Source organism: Symsagittifera roscoffensis, chromosome 8 (assembly GCF_963678635.1).
Source record: "Symsagittifera roscoffensis chromosome 8, txSymRosc1.1, whole genome shotgun sequence".
Lineage (NCBI taxonomy): Eukaryota > Metazoa > Xenacoelomorpha > Acoela > Convolutidae > Symsagittifera > Symsagittifera roscoffensis.
The window spans coordinates 51,928,017-51,939,180 of NC_087069.1; the positions used below are offsets into that span (position 1 = coordinate 51,928,017).

An 11,164-nucleotide genomic window follows, 5' to 3' on the forward strand; every position below is an offset into this window, starting at 1 on the left:
TTGTAATCCGTAGTTACAGCTAAGTAAGCTCTAATTGCGCTTTAGACAAAATACTAGTACAGATTATAAATGACTAAATGTGAGTTTTAAAATTTGATTGAGTTTAGCTGTCCCCTTCCATAAATTTTTCCAGCTCGGCGTTGAAAATTTCACTATCTAAGTCGATGTAATTTTCAAAACAGTTCACGGCATCTCTCAGAGAATCGTCAGTAGAGGCGATGGAGAATCGATCAGGAGATTGGGTGTAAGCAAGGTCCGGTGTACTGTCTTCCGGTAGTGTGTTGCAAATGTTGGTCTGATTATCCAAGGGATTCTCTCTGAAAGTTTGTGTGGGGGAGCTCGAGCTGTCATCCTCGTCCAGAGATATAGGATTAATAGCGGAGCCTGGTTGGTTTTCTCGCTCATCTATAATATCTATGAAATATCGCTTGCCATAGAATTTAGGGGGGCCAACATTTCGGCTTGAACGTCTTAAAATAAGTTCGTTACCGGTGGTATTAGTTTCCTTAGGATGTCTATCCTCGCTGGTTCCAATTTCGTCTGAGGAGTCCTCTATTTCGAAAACTGGGAAATCGACCGGTTTTTCTCCCACCAATGGTTTTGTCCAATCCGAAGGAATGTTTGGCGGCTCCGTTGTCGTAGCCGTAGAAGGTTCGTCAGGTGGATGTGAGGTAGTTTGAAGTGCTGGTTTTATACTAATTGGGCATTCCGCTGTGTCCGAGGGTTGAGATTGTTCGTCTAAAATCTCAGGTTTTATATTAGTTTGATATGTTTTAGGGTCTAATGATGAGGTAGGTTCTTTTTTAAAATTGTCGTTATCTGAAATGAAGCGTTTTCTTATCATTTCTCTACAAGGGAAACCTCTCGCAATCCATTCCCAATCGCTAATGTCCGACGTATCCGACGGAATAAACATCGATTCGTCACCTGCTAGGTATCCAGTATTCGACGTCGAGGCTTTATTTTGGTTCTTCTTCGATTTGTTGGATTTTGAAGGCTGGTTCGTTCCTCTAGATCTGGTGGTGACCGGGGTGAGCAACACTGTTTGTCTTCCTGACTTAGTGACTGGTTTCCGCGTCTGTTGTGTCTTCGATTTGTATGACTTTCTTGGACCTACTTGTAAATCACCGTTAGAGAAAAAAAGAAAGGAGATATTTCCTTTGAATGAACGAATTGTAGAAGATTTAGACTTTGGAATGGCGATGTCCGATTTTCTAATAATTTTTCCGTCGGATAATTCAACCGTGGATTTTGTTGAGTTTATTATTTTCTGACCTAGTTGTTTATAGAAGGGATTTCCGTTTATACTTCTGTTAGTTTTCCGTAGTAATTTACCTTTAAACGGACTGTTTAAGGACACTCGGGCTGATTGAGGTTTTGAAGTAGTGGGAACGTCTGAATCATAGCCTTTCTCCATTGGTGACTGGTTCTTTTTCGGTATGAGGGAGTCTTTGTATCCGTCCTCTACCCGATCGTCAGCGTTCCAGTCGAGGGCCCTTTCTCTGCTTAAGACCGACTTCCCTTTGTCTAAAAATCCACCGGATAAATTATTAGATGCCAATTGTTTCCAGATCGTGTTCGGTTTTCTATTAAAGTGTATTTCGAACGGTGAGCATTTAATTTTAGATTGGAAGGAAGATCGTAGATTCCAAATGATTTTCGAAATGGCGGTTTGTAATGTAGGTTTTTGTTGATCCAATGACATTGCTAATAATTTGATTTTTACAGTATGAACAAGTTTTTCTACAAGACCGTTAGAACGATGGTCCCCAACTGTACAGAATATTAGTTTGATATTAAGAGAATTGCAAAATAATTTAAAATCCTGACTAGTAAAGCAAGATGCGTGGTCGACCCGAATAGATTTTGGAATCCCATGGAGATAAAAATAATCTTGAAGAAATTCGATTACTGTGTTTGATGACGTTGAAGATGTAATTTTTGCTGAAGGGAATTTTGAAAAACGGTCTATACACAATAAGATGTATTTATTGTTTCCCCAGTTGTTATCTAGTGGGCCGCCAAAATCAAGATTTATTTCCTCATTAGAATCAAATAAGGTGGGAAGTTCACTAATTTGTGAAGTTGGAATGATGCTTTTTATGTTCTTACCGGTTTGCGTGCATTGTGTGCAATTAATCCCGTGGAAGTAAATTTGTCGATATATGTGTGGCCACCAAATGTATTGTGCCAAGTATTTCATACCGAATTGGCCAGGGTGAGATTCATGTAATGTTTTTAAAACGGCGTTTCTAAGTGTAAACGGAATAACTAGTTTTCCATCCATATATAATAGTCCGTCGGATTCATGAAGTTCTTTCGAAAATTGGTGTAGATAACGGGAATTTGCGTTGATGTTATCTACTTTTTTCTGTAGAGCTTTAACGATTGGGTTTAATAATTCATCATCTTGCGTTAATAAGGCGACCAATTTTGCATTGAATAATGTATTTAAATCCAAAGGTCTTTCGGGTAACTTGAGATTTTCTCGGAATTTAGTTACTAACTTCTTGTGTTCTGATGAAAGTTGAAAATCGATAGAGACCTGTATCCCGGAAGTGGAAGGATTTACTACAATTTGGTTATTTGACATATTTACACTATTTATAAGTTTGAGATCCAAAGGATTACTAATTAAGCTACTGTTAAGGATTAAAAAATATATAAAAGCTGAATTTGATAGGATAATTTTAGTAAAATCAGTGTTTGAGAAATCCGAAGGAATACATTTAGAATTACAAAGTTCTGTTCTATAATGTTTCTGATTGCAGATTGAAATGGAAGAGCTGACGAAATTCAATGCTGTGATTATTACGTGATTTCGTAATTTCATGTAATGGGAATTTTCCGAAATCGAATTAATTGAATTACGTAATGTGTTTTCATTATCCGAAGGATTGAGTGCACTATAAATTTTTTTGGTAGTAGCAACTACAAATTCTTCGTCGTAGTGTGATGAGGGAATTGCTTTACCCGAAGGAGTTCTTGAAATTAAGTCTGTAAAACCCATAACTTTTCCCGCTAAGTGTTTGATAGTAAAATTGAATGGTAGGAGACGATCTACCCATCTTGTCAATCGGCTATGGTATGTTTTGTTTCCGTGATTTGGTGACAAAGCGGAAAGGAGAGCTTTGTGGTCGGTGATAATTTCAAATTCGGAGCCATAGAGATAATTTTTGTAATGTTCAACCGCCCATACAACTCCTAATAACTCTAATTCGTTTGTTGAATATTTCGATTCGTGCGGATTTAAAAATCTTGAAGCAAATGACACTGTTTTCCAAACTTTCTCATGAAGTTGTTCAAGGGATGCACCTAATCCATTATGTGAAGCATCTGTTTTTACTCTCGTGGGCTTTTTTACGTCGAAATGAGTGTTTTCGGTAAGATTTACTATTTCAGATTTAATCTTGACAAAAGCTTTTGAGTGATCTTCATTCCAAAGGAAAATTGACTTCTTGTTTAAAAGAGGTCTAAGCGGACTTCCGAGGGATGCTAGATTTGGTACAAATTTAATGTACTGATTAGTTGACCCGAAGAATGATCTTAATTCTTTTAGATTCTTTGGGGTTGGAATATCTTTGATTGCCTTGGTTTTATCGAATAATGGGGCGATTCCGGATTTCGATTTTTTAAAACCGAGCCATTCAATTTCTTTTTGGAAGAATTTGCACTTCGACCATTTAACTGCGAAATTGTAAGTGTCTAACGTTGATAAAATTTTGTAAACGATTTTCTTGTGATCGTTAAAAGTTCCTTTGGAAGCGACTAATATATCGTCGAGGTAGCAATTTGTAAAAGGAATGTTTCCCAAAGTTGAGTCCATGACTCTCTGAAACTCGTTTGGCATATCGCCGAGTCCGTAAAAACCCGTTAAAAATTGATAAGTGCCTGTTATATCTCCGCCGACTAGACTAAAGTTGCATTGGCTGCTAGTAAAATTGTCCAGTGCGAGTTGACTATATGCGTTCTTTAGGTCTAGGTTTGTAAACCATACTTCTCCGGCGGAATTGTCCGAAATTTGAGCCGCCACGTTATCAACTAATTCGTGTATATTAGGCATCTGATATTTGTTCTTGTATATTTGTTTGTTGATGAATTTTGAATCAAGGGCTAGCTTTATCGATTTGTCTTTTTTACAAGTAATAACTATCGGACTAATAAATCTGTCCTCGTCACAGTTTTCTAATTTTTTGATGTGTCCTTCGGATTTAAGCCTGTATAATTCTGTTTTTACTGAGTCTAGTAAGTGTAAAGGGACCCTCCTGCCTTTTAGTTGAATTGGCTTTAATGGTTCATGAAAATGTGTTATTTTTGTTTGATTCTTTATTTTTCCAATCCGAAGCAATAGTTGTTTGAAGGTTTTTCCAATCATTTCTATTTCATTATCTATGTCAAGTGAAATAACGGAATTGATAAACTTACAAGTTCTCTTGTTGGTGAGTGTTGCTTATTGTTTTTGTGAAACTTCGATTCCGACTTTTGGTAAATTGTCGTTTCCCAAGATGTTTTTTTCATGACCTTGAGTTAGAAAGAAGTGGCATTCCTTGTTGGACCATCCATTTGAGAAAATTGGGACAATTACTTTTCCAGTGATATTTATTGCATTGTTCGTAAATCCACAATAGAGTTCCTTGGTAGCTTTATCCACTGGATATATTTTCACGTAGGGGTCTCGTAGTCTCAACTCGTGTAACACATTCTGTTTAAGGAAGCTTACAGGGCTTGCTGAATCCACCTGTATGTTCAGAATTACTTGGTTTTCATTTCCTAAGCCGATATTTAGTAGTTTCTTCATCTCCTTTCCTTGATCATCGTAGATAGTTGTTACGTTTAATACTGAGTAATCGTCGTTATCGCTTTGTCCAGACTCTGACCATGCATTTATTACTCCACAGCATTCTCTATTAGCGTGGTCAATATGTACATCTGGTTGTTCCGAAGGATAATGATGATCCGTATTATTTACAATTTGGCTATCCACAATATTTACATTTTTACGGCGTGATTTACAAAGTCTAGTAAAATGTCCTCGATATTTACAAGTCGTACATGTTGTATCTTTAGCCGGGCAAACCGCTAGATGTCCTTTTGTAAAACTTCCGCCGCATTTCATACATGTGTTGTTTCTTTCGATGTTTAGGGTGGGTTCTCTTTTTACATTAAAATGATTAAAAGATTTGTTGGAAGAATATCCGCTGGATTTAAAAGTACTCGTCATCTTTATGTGGTTTGTAATTCCTTTTTCATCAATCAGGGCTACGTTTAAGGCTTCTAGTGGCGGTAAGGTTTCCGTGAGAAGTTTCCGTTGGATATCTGAATTCTTCATGTTATTAATAAAAATATCTCTGATCCATTCGTCTTCTCCTGTGGGAATGTTACATCGTTTTGCCATTTCAGCCAGTGCCCCCCAGAATTGTTCTAATGATTCTCTGTCCCTCTGTTTTCTGTTTAAGAGTTTGTGTCTTTCGAAGGTTATGTTTGTTTTTCTCATAAAAGCTGTGGACAAATTGTCCCAAAATTCTTTGAAAGAAATTTGTAGAACTTTGACTCTTGTGAACTTCTGGCCGAATATTTTCTTTCCTTCGTTTCCAAGGGCTAGATAAAGTATGGATCTTAGTTTTTTGTCCGCCTCTTCCAGTCTCATACCGTTGAATTTCTTGGTTTCTAACTTTATTGAGGCCATTTCTTCATCATCGAATCTCTTTTGTTCTTGGATATTCCTCTCGATGCGTGATGTTTTTTGAGCGTCGGATTCGTTTTCCGGCGGATTTTCCAATGTTGGGGGAGGTGGATGATATCGTTCCGTTGGATTCAAGAGATTTTCGATGTCGATATTCTCTTTTGCGATTATCGCTAGCTGGAATAGATCGCTCCACTCTTCCCAATTTAAAACTGATAAAATGTTCCTTTGTTACGGTTAATTCTACTTAGTTACAACTAAGATATGTTTAAAAAGTGATTTAATCTCTAAGTTAAAACATTTAAAAAGTGAGCGGTCATTCTCTCCGTCGGAGAGAATGAAGATAGCAAGGTCAAATCAAGATTAACCAGTTAAGATACTTTAAAGTAATTAGTGAAATAAAACAAATGGTAAGAATCACAACAAAAACTGAATATTTAAAACTTGACAATGGTTTCAATATTCGAATTAACCGCTGTTTCATATACATCATGCTGAATAAAAATATCTAATTTGTGATAACGTTTTTGATTGGAAAACAAAGTTTTGAGGTTTTACAAATATCTTGAAACTAGCCACAAAACTTTTGCTTTTGTTGTTTTTCCGACTTTCGTAACAAAAGTAACGAACTATTTGTGCTCGGGGTGGTTTTTTTTCTTGAGACAAATTTCGGCTTTTTAAATAGCCATTTTTGATGGATTTTTTGATATAATTCAAAAATCATTCTTGCCCTGAGCTTAAATTTGAAAAGATATTTCATCTGTGATTTTTTTTGTAAAGTTATATGGGCTTAGAGACTGCGATTTTGGCCATTTTAGGACAATTAGCGCGCTGATACATTTCGCGCTATTAACGCGTAAGCGGAGATTTAATCCATCTTAGAAACTGTTCCAAATTAGTTTAAGGAAGGTTGTTTGTCATAATTGATTTGTTAGTAGGAGCAAAATCTATCACTTTGTATTTAATATGGCGTGTGGCGTGATGATTTTCTGAAAAAAGGCTCCAATTAAAAAAAATTATTTGATTAGTTTGTTTTATTTGAAAATATGGTCGATTTTTGTGAGCGTTGCGTTCATTTATTAAATGGTGCATTATATATTCATTTCGGGAAGAATAAAAAAAACTGGTGATTTAAGGTTCCAAAAGTTAAACCAAAATCGAAAATAGGTTAAATTATTGCTAAAACAGATGCTTATGATTTCAGTCGTTCGAGCTTTGCTAGGCTAAACTGGAATGCCTTACCGCTTTGCCCGCTTACCCCAAATTCTACTGATAAATTTTTCACGAGAGTATATAGGTATGGCGACGGATAGGGTATTCGAGCCCACATGCAAAATGCTTTTCAGAGTTTTGTCGAATAATGATTTTTTTGTGTTAGCTGCTCAAGTTTTTATCAGACTTTGTTGTTGGCTGGTCTGTTTGTGGATGTTTATAAACCACATTCTTGAACATTTAAATTTGAGAGCCGATGAAATTTGACAAACATGGTCTTAGTGGGCTATATGTAAAACTTAAGCTACCATGGCCTTAAGATAAGGCACTGGACTTAAGATGCAATGGTAAGGCGCTGGCCTTAAGATGCAATGGACAATAGTCTACCTGGGTTCAAATCCCGGTGGTAGCAAAATTTATCTAGTCGTAATACAAAAAGAGGAAACATCATATCTAAAAAAAATAAATCGTCAGAAATTGCCAGATTTTCTTTTCATTATCAAGAAGTTTTGTTAGCTGCTTAGAGTTTGATCCGAAATTGTTCGTAGCTGGTCTGTTTTTGAATGTTTATAAGCCACATTCTTGAACATTTAAGTTTGAAAGACGATGAAACTAGACGAATATGGTCGTAGTGGGCTATATGTAAGACTTAAGCTACTATGGCTGAGTGGTTAAGGCGTTGGACTTAAGATCCAATGGACAATAGTCTACCTGGGTTCAAATCACGGTGGTAGAATAATTAATCTAGTCGTAATACACAAAAAGGAAACATCAAATCTAAAAAAAATAAATCGTCAGAAATTGTCAGATTTTCTTTTCATTATCAAGAAGCTTTTTTAGCTGCTTAGAGTTTGATCAAAAATAGCTGGTAGCTGGTCTGTTTTTGAATGTTTATAAGCCACATTCTTGAACATTTAAGTTTGAAAGACGATGAAACTAATATGAAAGACGATGAAAAGACGAATATGGTCGTAGTGGGCTATATGTAAGACTTAAGCTACTATGGCCGAGTGGTTAAGGCGTTGGACTTAAGATCCAATGGACAATAGTCCTCCTGGGTTCGAACCCCAGTGGTAGCAGAATTTATCTAGTGGTAGCATATAAAGTGACGTCAAATCTTCAAGCTGGGATGGCAGAGTGGTAAAGGCATTTTAATTTAACTTTTAGTGAACATAGTTCTAATCCAAGCAGTAGCATATCTTATCTAGTGGTAGCATATAAAATGACGTCAAATCTTAAAAAATGAAAACGTCAGATGTTGTCAGATGTAGCTTTCTTTACCAAATGTTAGAACCAATGTTTTTATGGTAAAAAGTAGTTTGGTTGAGTGCAGAGTTTTGAATGCTCGTCAATGGTTTTTCTATTTTTCAACTAAATGCATTGTTGGTTTTTCATTTCTTTACAAACCTAAAGCAATCTGTGACAAAATGGGAGCTCAACAATGAACGACAAGAAAAAAAAACAACGTTTCCAAAAATGTGAAACGCATGACAGATTAGATATGAAATTAAGGCTTCTATAGCTCACATTTAGTCCCTCAAGAACAAGAGTTAAGATCAAATTGGACAACACTCCTTCTGGCTTAAAAGGTAGATTTTTGAAATGTAGATTTTTAAATGCCCTTGGATTAACAAAACATTAATTAATACAAATTTCATAAAAATTATTTTACCATACAGTTTCGTACATACATAACATAATGAATCTTATGAAAACATAATAAATCTCGCTGATTAGCATTTTCACGTTGTAAAAACTGTATGAGAAGCTTTTTTCTTAAAATGAAAATTGTATGATAAACAATTTTTTGAAAAAAGAAGTCAATTATCGATGCTGCCGAAACTTTCTAAAATTAATAAATTTTACTGCTTTTCTACAGTTTTAAGGTCCAAAGTCAAGTTATTTAAAAAGTTTAGGATCAGAAGTCAGAAGTACGTAGTGGAGAAAAAATGCTTATCATACAAAATCCATTTTATCACGAAATTGTTTGGTACAAGTGTTTTTCATCATCCCTCAGATTCCTTGTTCACATCAATTGAGTGAAAGCATTTCAGCGTAATGCCCATTCCTTGAAATGGTTGGAACGCAACGTTTAAAAAACCACTCTTTCCACTTTTGCACGAGTATTCTATATCAACAAAGGTTCCAAATATGGAGTTTTTAGGCACTTTTTTTCAAGTCATCGTGTAAGATAGGAGCAACTCGATTGAATTTCAAGGCTATAAGTAACCTGCTTTTTTTATCTGCAGCATTTTGTGAGCGTTTCCATATCTGAATCGAGCTTAGTAGCAGCATAGATTTTCTGTTTTTTTCGTTGAAAAGCCTAAAGGTAGCTTCAGAGCTGGGATTTTTGTTTGAATAATACTTCAACACTGCACTTGAGTTTGGAAGCTTTTTTCTTGGAAGCTTTCTTGAAAACGTTAATTGTTTTCAAACCAATAGACGTTCTTAACATTAAAATTATTTGAAAAAGAGCCAATAGTTTTTTTCCCGAGCCAATTTGAGCTTTGAAAAAATTTGAATCACTTCAAAGTTTATTTGCTTGATGAGATTGTTCAAAAAGCTAATTTTTTTGCAAAGTGTTTGTAACTCTATGTAATTTGTCCGACTTTCGATACAAAAGCAACGGAAAATTTGTGCTCGGGGTGGGTTTTTTCTTCAGACAAATTTCGACTTTTTAGCTGGTCATTTTTGACGGAATGTTTTTAAGTCCTTCGGAAGGTAATGTTGTCCTGAGCTTAAATTTGAAAAAATATTTTACCTGTGATCAATTTTCGTAAAGTTATGAGGGTTTAAAGATTGCCATTTTGGCCAATTTGGGACAATTAACGCGCGATATATTTCGCGCTATTAACGCGTAAGCGGAGAGTTAATCCGTCTTAGAAATCGTTCTAAATTGATTGAAAAGAAGCTTATTTGCCATAATTGATTTGTTACAAGGAGCGAAATCAATCCTTTTGTACTTTATAAGGCGTGTGGGGTGATGATATTCATAAAAAATTTCAAATTAGAAAAAAGTTTCATTTTGTTTTATTTCATTTAATTTTTTAACCTAATTTCTGCTCCATAAACCTTAAAAAGCAGTGGGAACATTCGGGGTTTTGCCCTGATACGAGCAGTCTTGTTAGTTTTAAAGTTTTAATTTTAGTAGCTCTATGAATTAACTTAACGTTTTTAAGCTCCTTAAATCGGTTCGAAAAAAAAACAGACATTATCCATTAGACATTATTAATTAGGATGATTATAAAATCAAAAATTTAGTTTCGCCAAGTTTGAGGCAATAAATTTAAATAAATAGGAACTTCATCATTCAGTTTTAAATAGTTGGGAACTTCTGGCAAGCAAAGTTATATCTTGCAAGCAAAGTTTAAATAGTTGGGAATTTCATCATTCGATTACCTAAGTTGCTTCGCGTTTTTATCTTTTCAGCTAACAACTTCTTGCCTTGAATTAACTTGAGGTAACTCAAAACTTTTTGCTTGAAAAGGTTGCTTAAAATACTCAGATTGTTGCAAACCGGTGGATCATGCATTGAAATTATTTAAATTTTTCAAAGATTGCTTGATGAGCTTGATTTGAAAAAAAAAACGAAGTTCTTGCAAGTTGATTTGCGTTCTGAAAAATATCAAAAATTCAACAGCTGGAATTTTTTTGTTTCTGGAAATCATTTTCAAAAGTTTGAAATTTTTTCATCGCGTAGTGATTTTCTCAAAAATTTTTTCTTTTGTTTGCATTGATTATTTATACTACGGATATTTTTTTGGAAATTAAACCTCCCCGGGAAATCTCTATAGACGCCTTTTCATAAGGGAAGAAATTGTAGTAATTTTTAGATCTTGCGCGACCATTTACTTGAAATTTTGAAATTTTTTCATAGCTTTTTCGGTGCATGGCTGACATTTTTACGTCTGAATGTCAGTCATTCTTAGCTGATGCACTTGATACTCTAGTTCTTTCAAATTACTTGTAAAAGCAAAAACCACTAGTTAACCAACAATTTTATAAAAAAAAATTGTTCATGCAGCTTATTACCTTCGGTAGCTTTTAGGTTCACTAAAGCTACCTTAAATTCAAATCTTAAACTCAAACAAAAAAATTTCAATTTTTGATTGCTTGTTGAGGACTGCTGAAAAATCTGAAGACACAAACGATTAATTCTGTTTTTGCTGAGATAACTCACCCTTGAAGATGTGATCTCATTAAAAGAAATAAGAGAAACTTATCAACAGTGTCCGATATCCAATACCTAAATTTTGAGGCAGTGCATAT

The 11,164-nt window shown here is 35.0% G+C and overlaps 2 non-coding genes across 2 annotated transcripts; both read left to right on the forward strand.

Moving 5' to 3' along the window:
- Positions 1 to 7,548: 7,548 nt before the first annotated feature.
- Positions 7,549 to 7,631, forward strand: Trnal-uaa (transfer RNA leucine (anticodon UAA)). The gene has a single exon. It is a non-coding gene; the product is annotated as a tRNA-Leu (tRNA).
- Positions 7,632 to 7,891: 260 nt separating this feature from the next.
- Trnal-uaa (transfer RNA leucine (anticodon UAA)) lies at positions 7,892 to 7,974 on the forward strand. Its single transcript has one exon. It is a non-coding gene; the product is annotated as a tRNA-Leu (tRNA).
- The last annotated feature ends 3,190 nt before the right edge of the window (positions 7,975 to 11,164 follow it).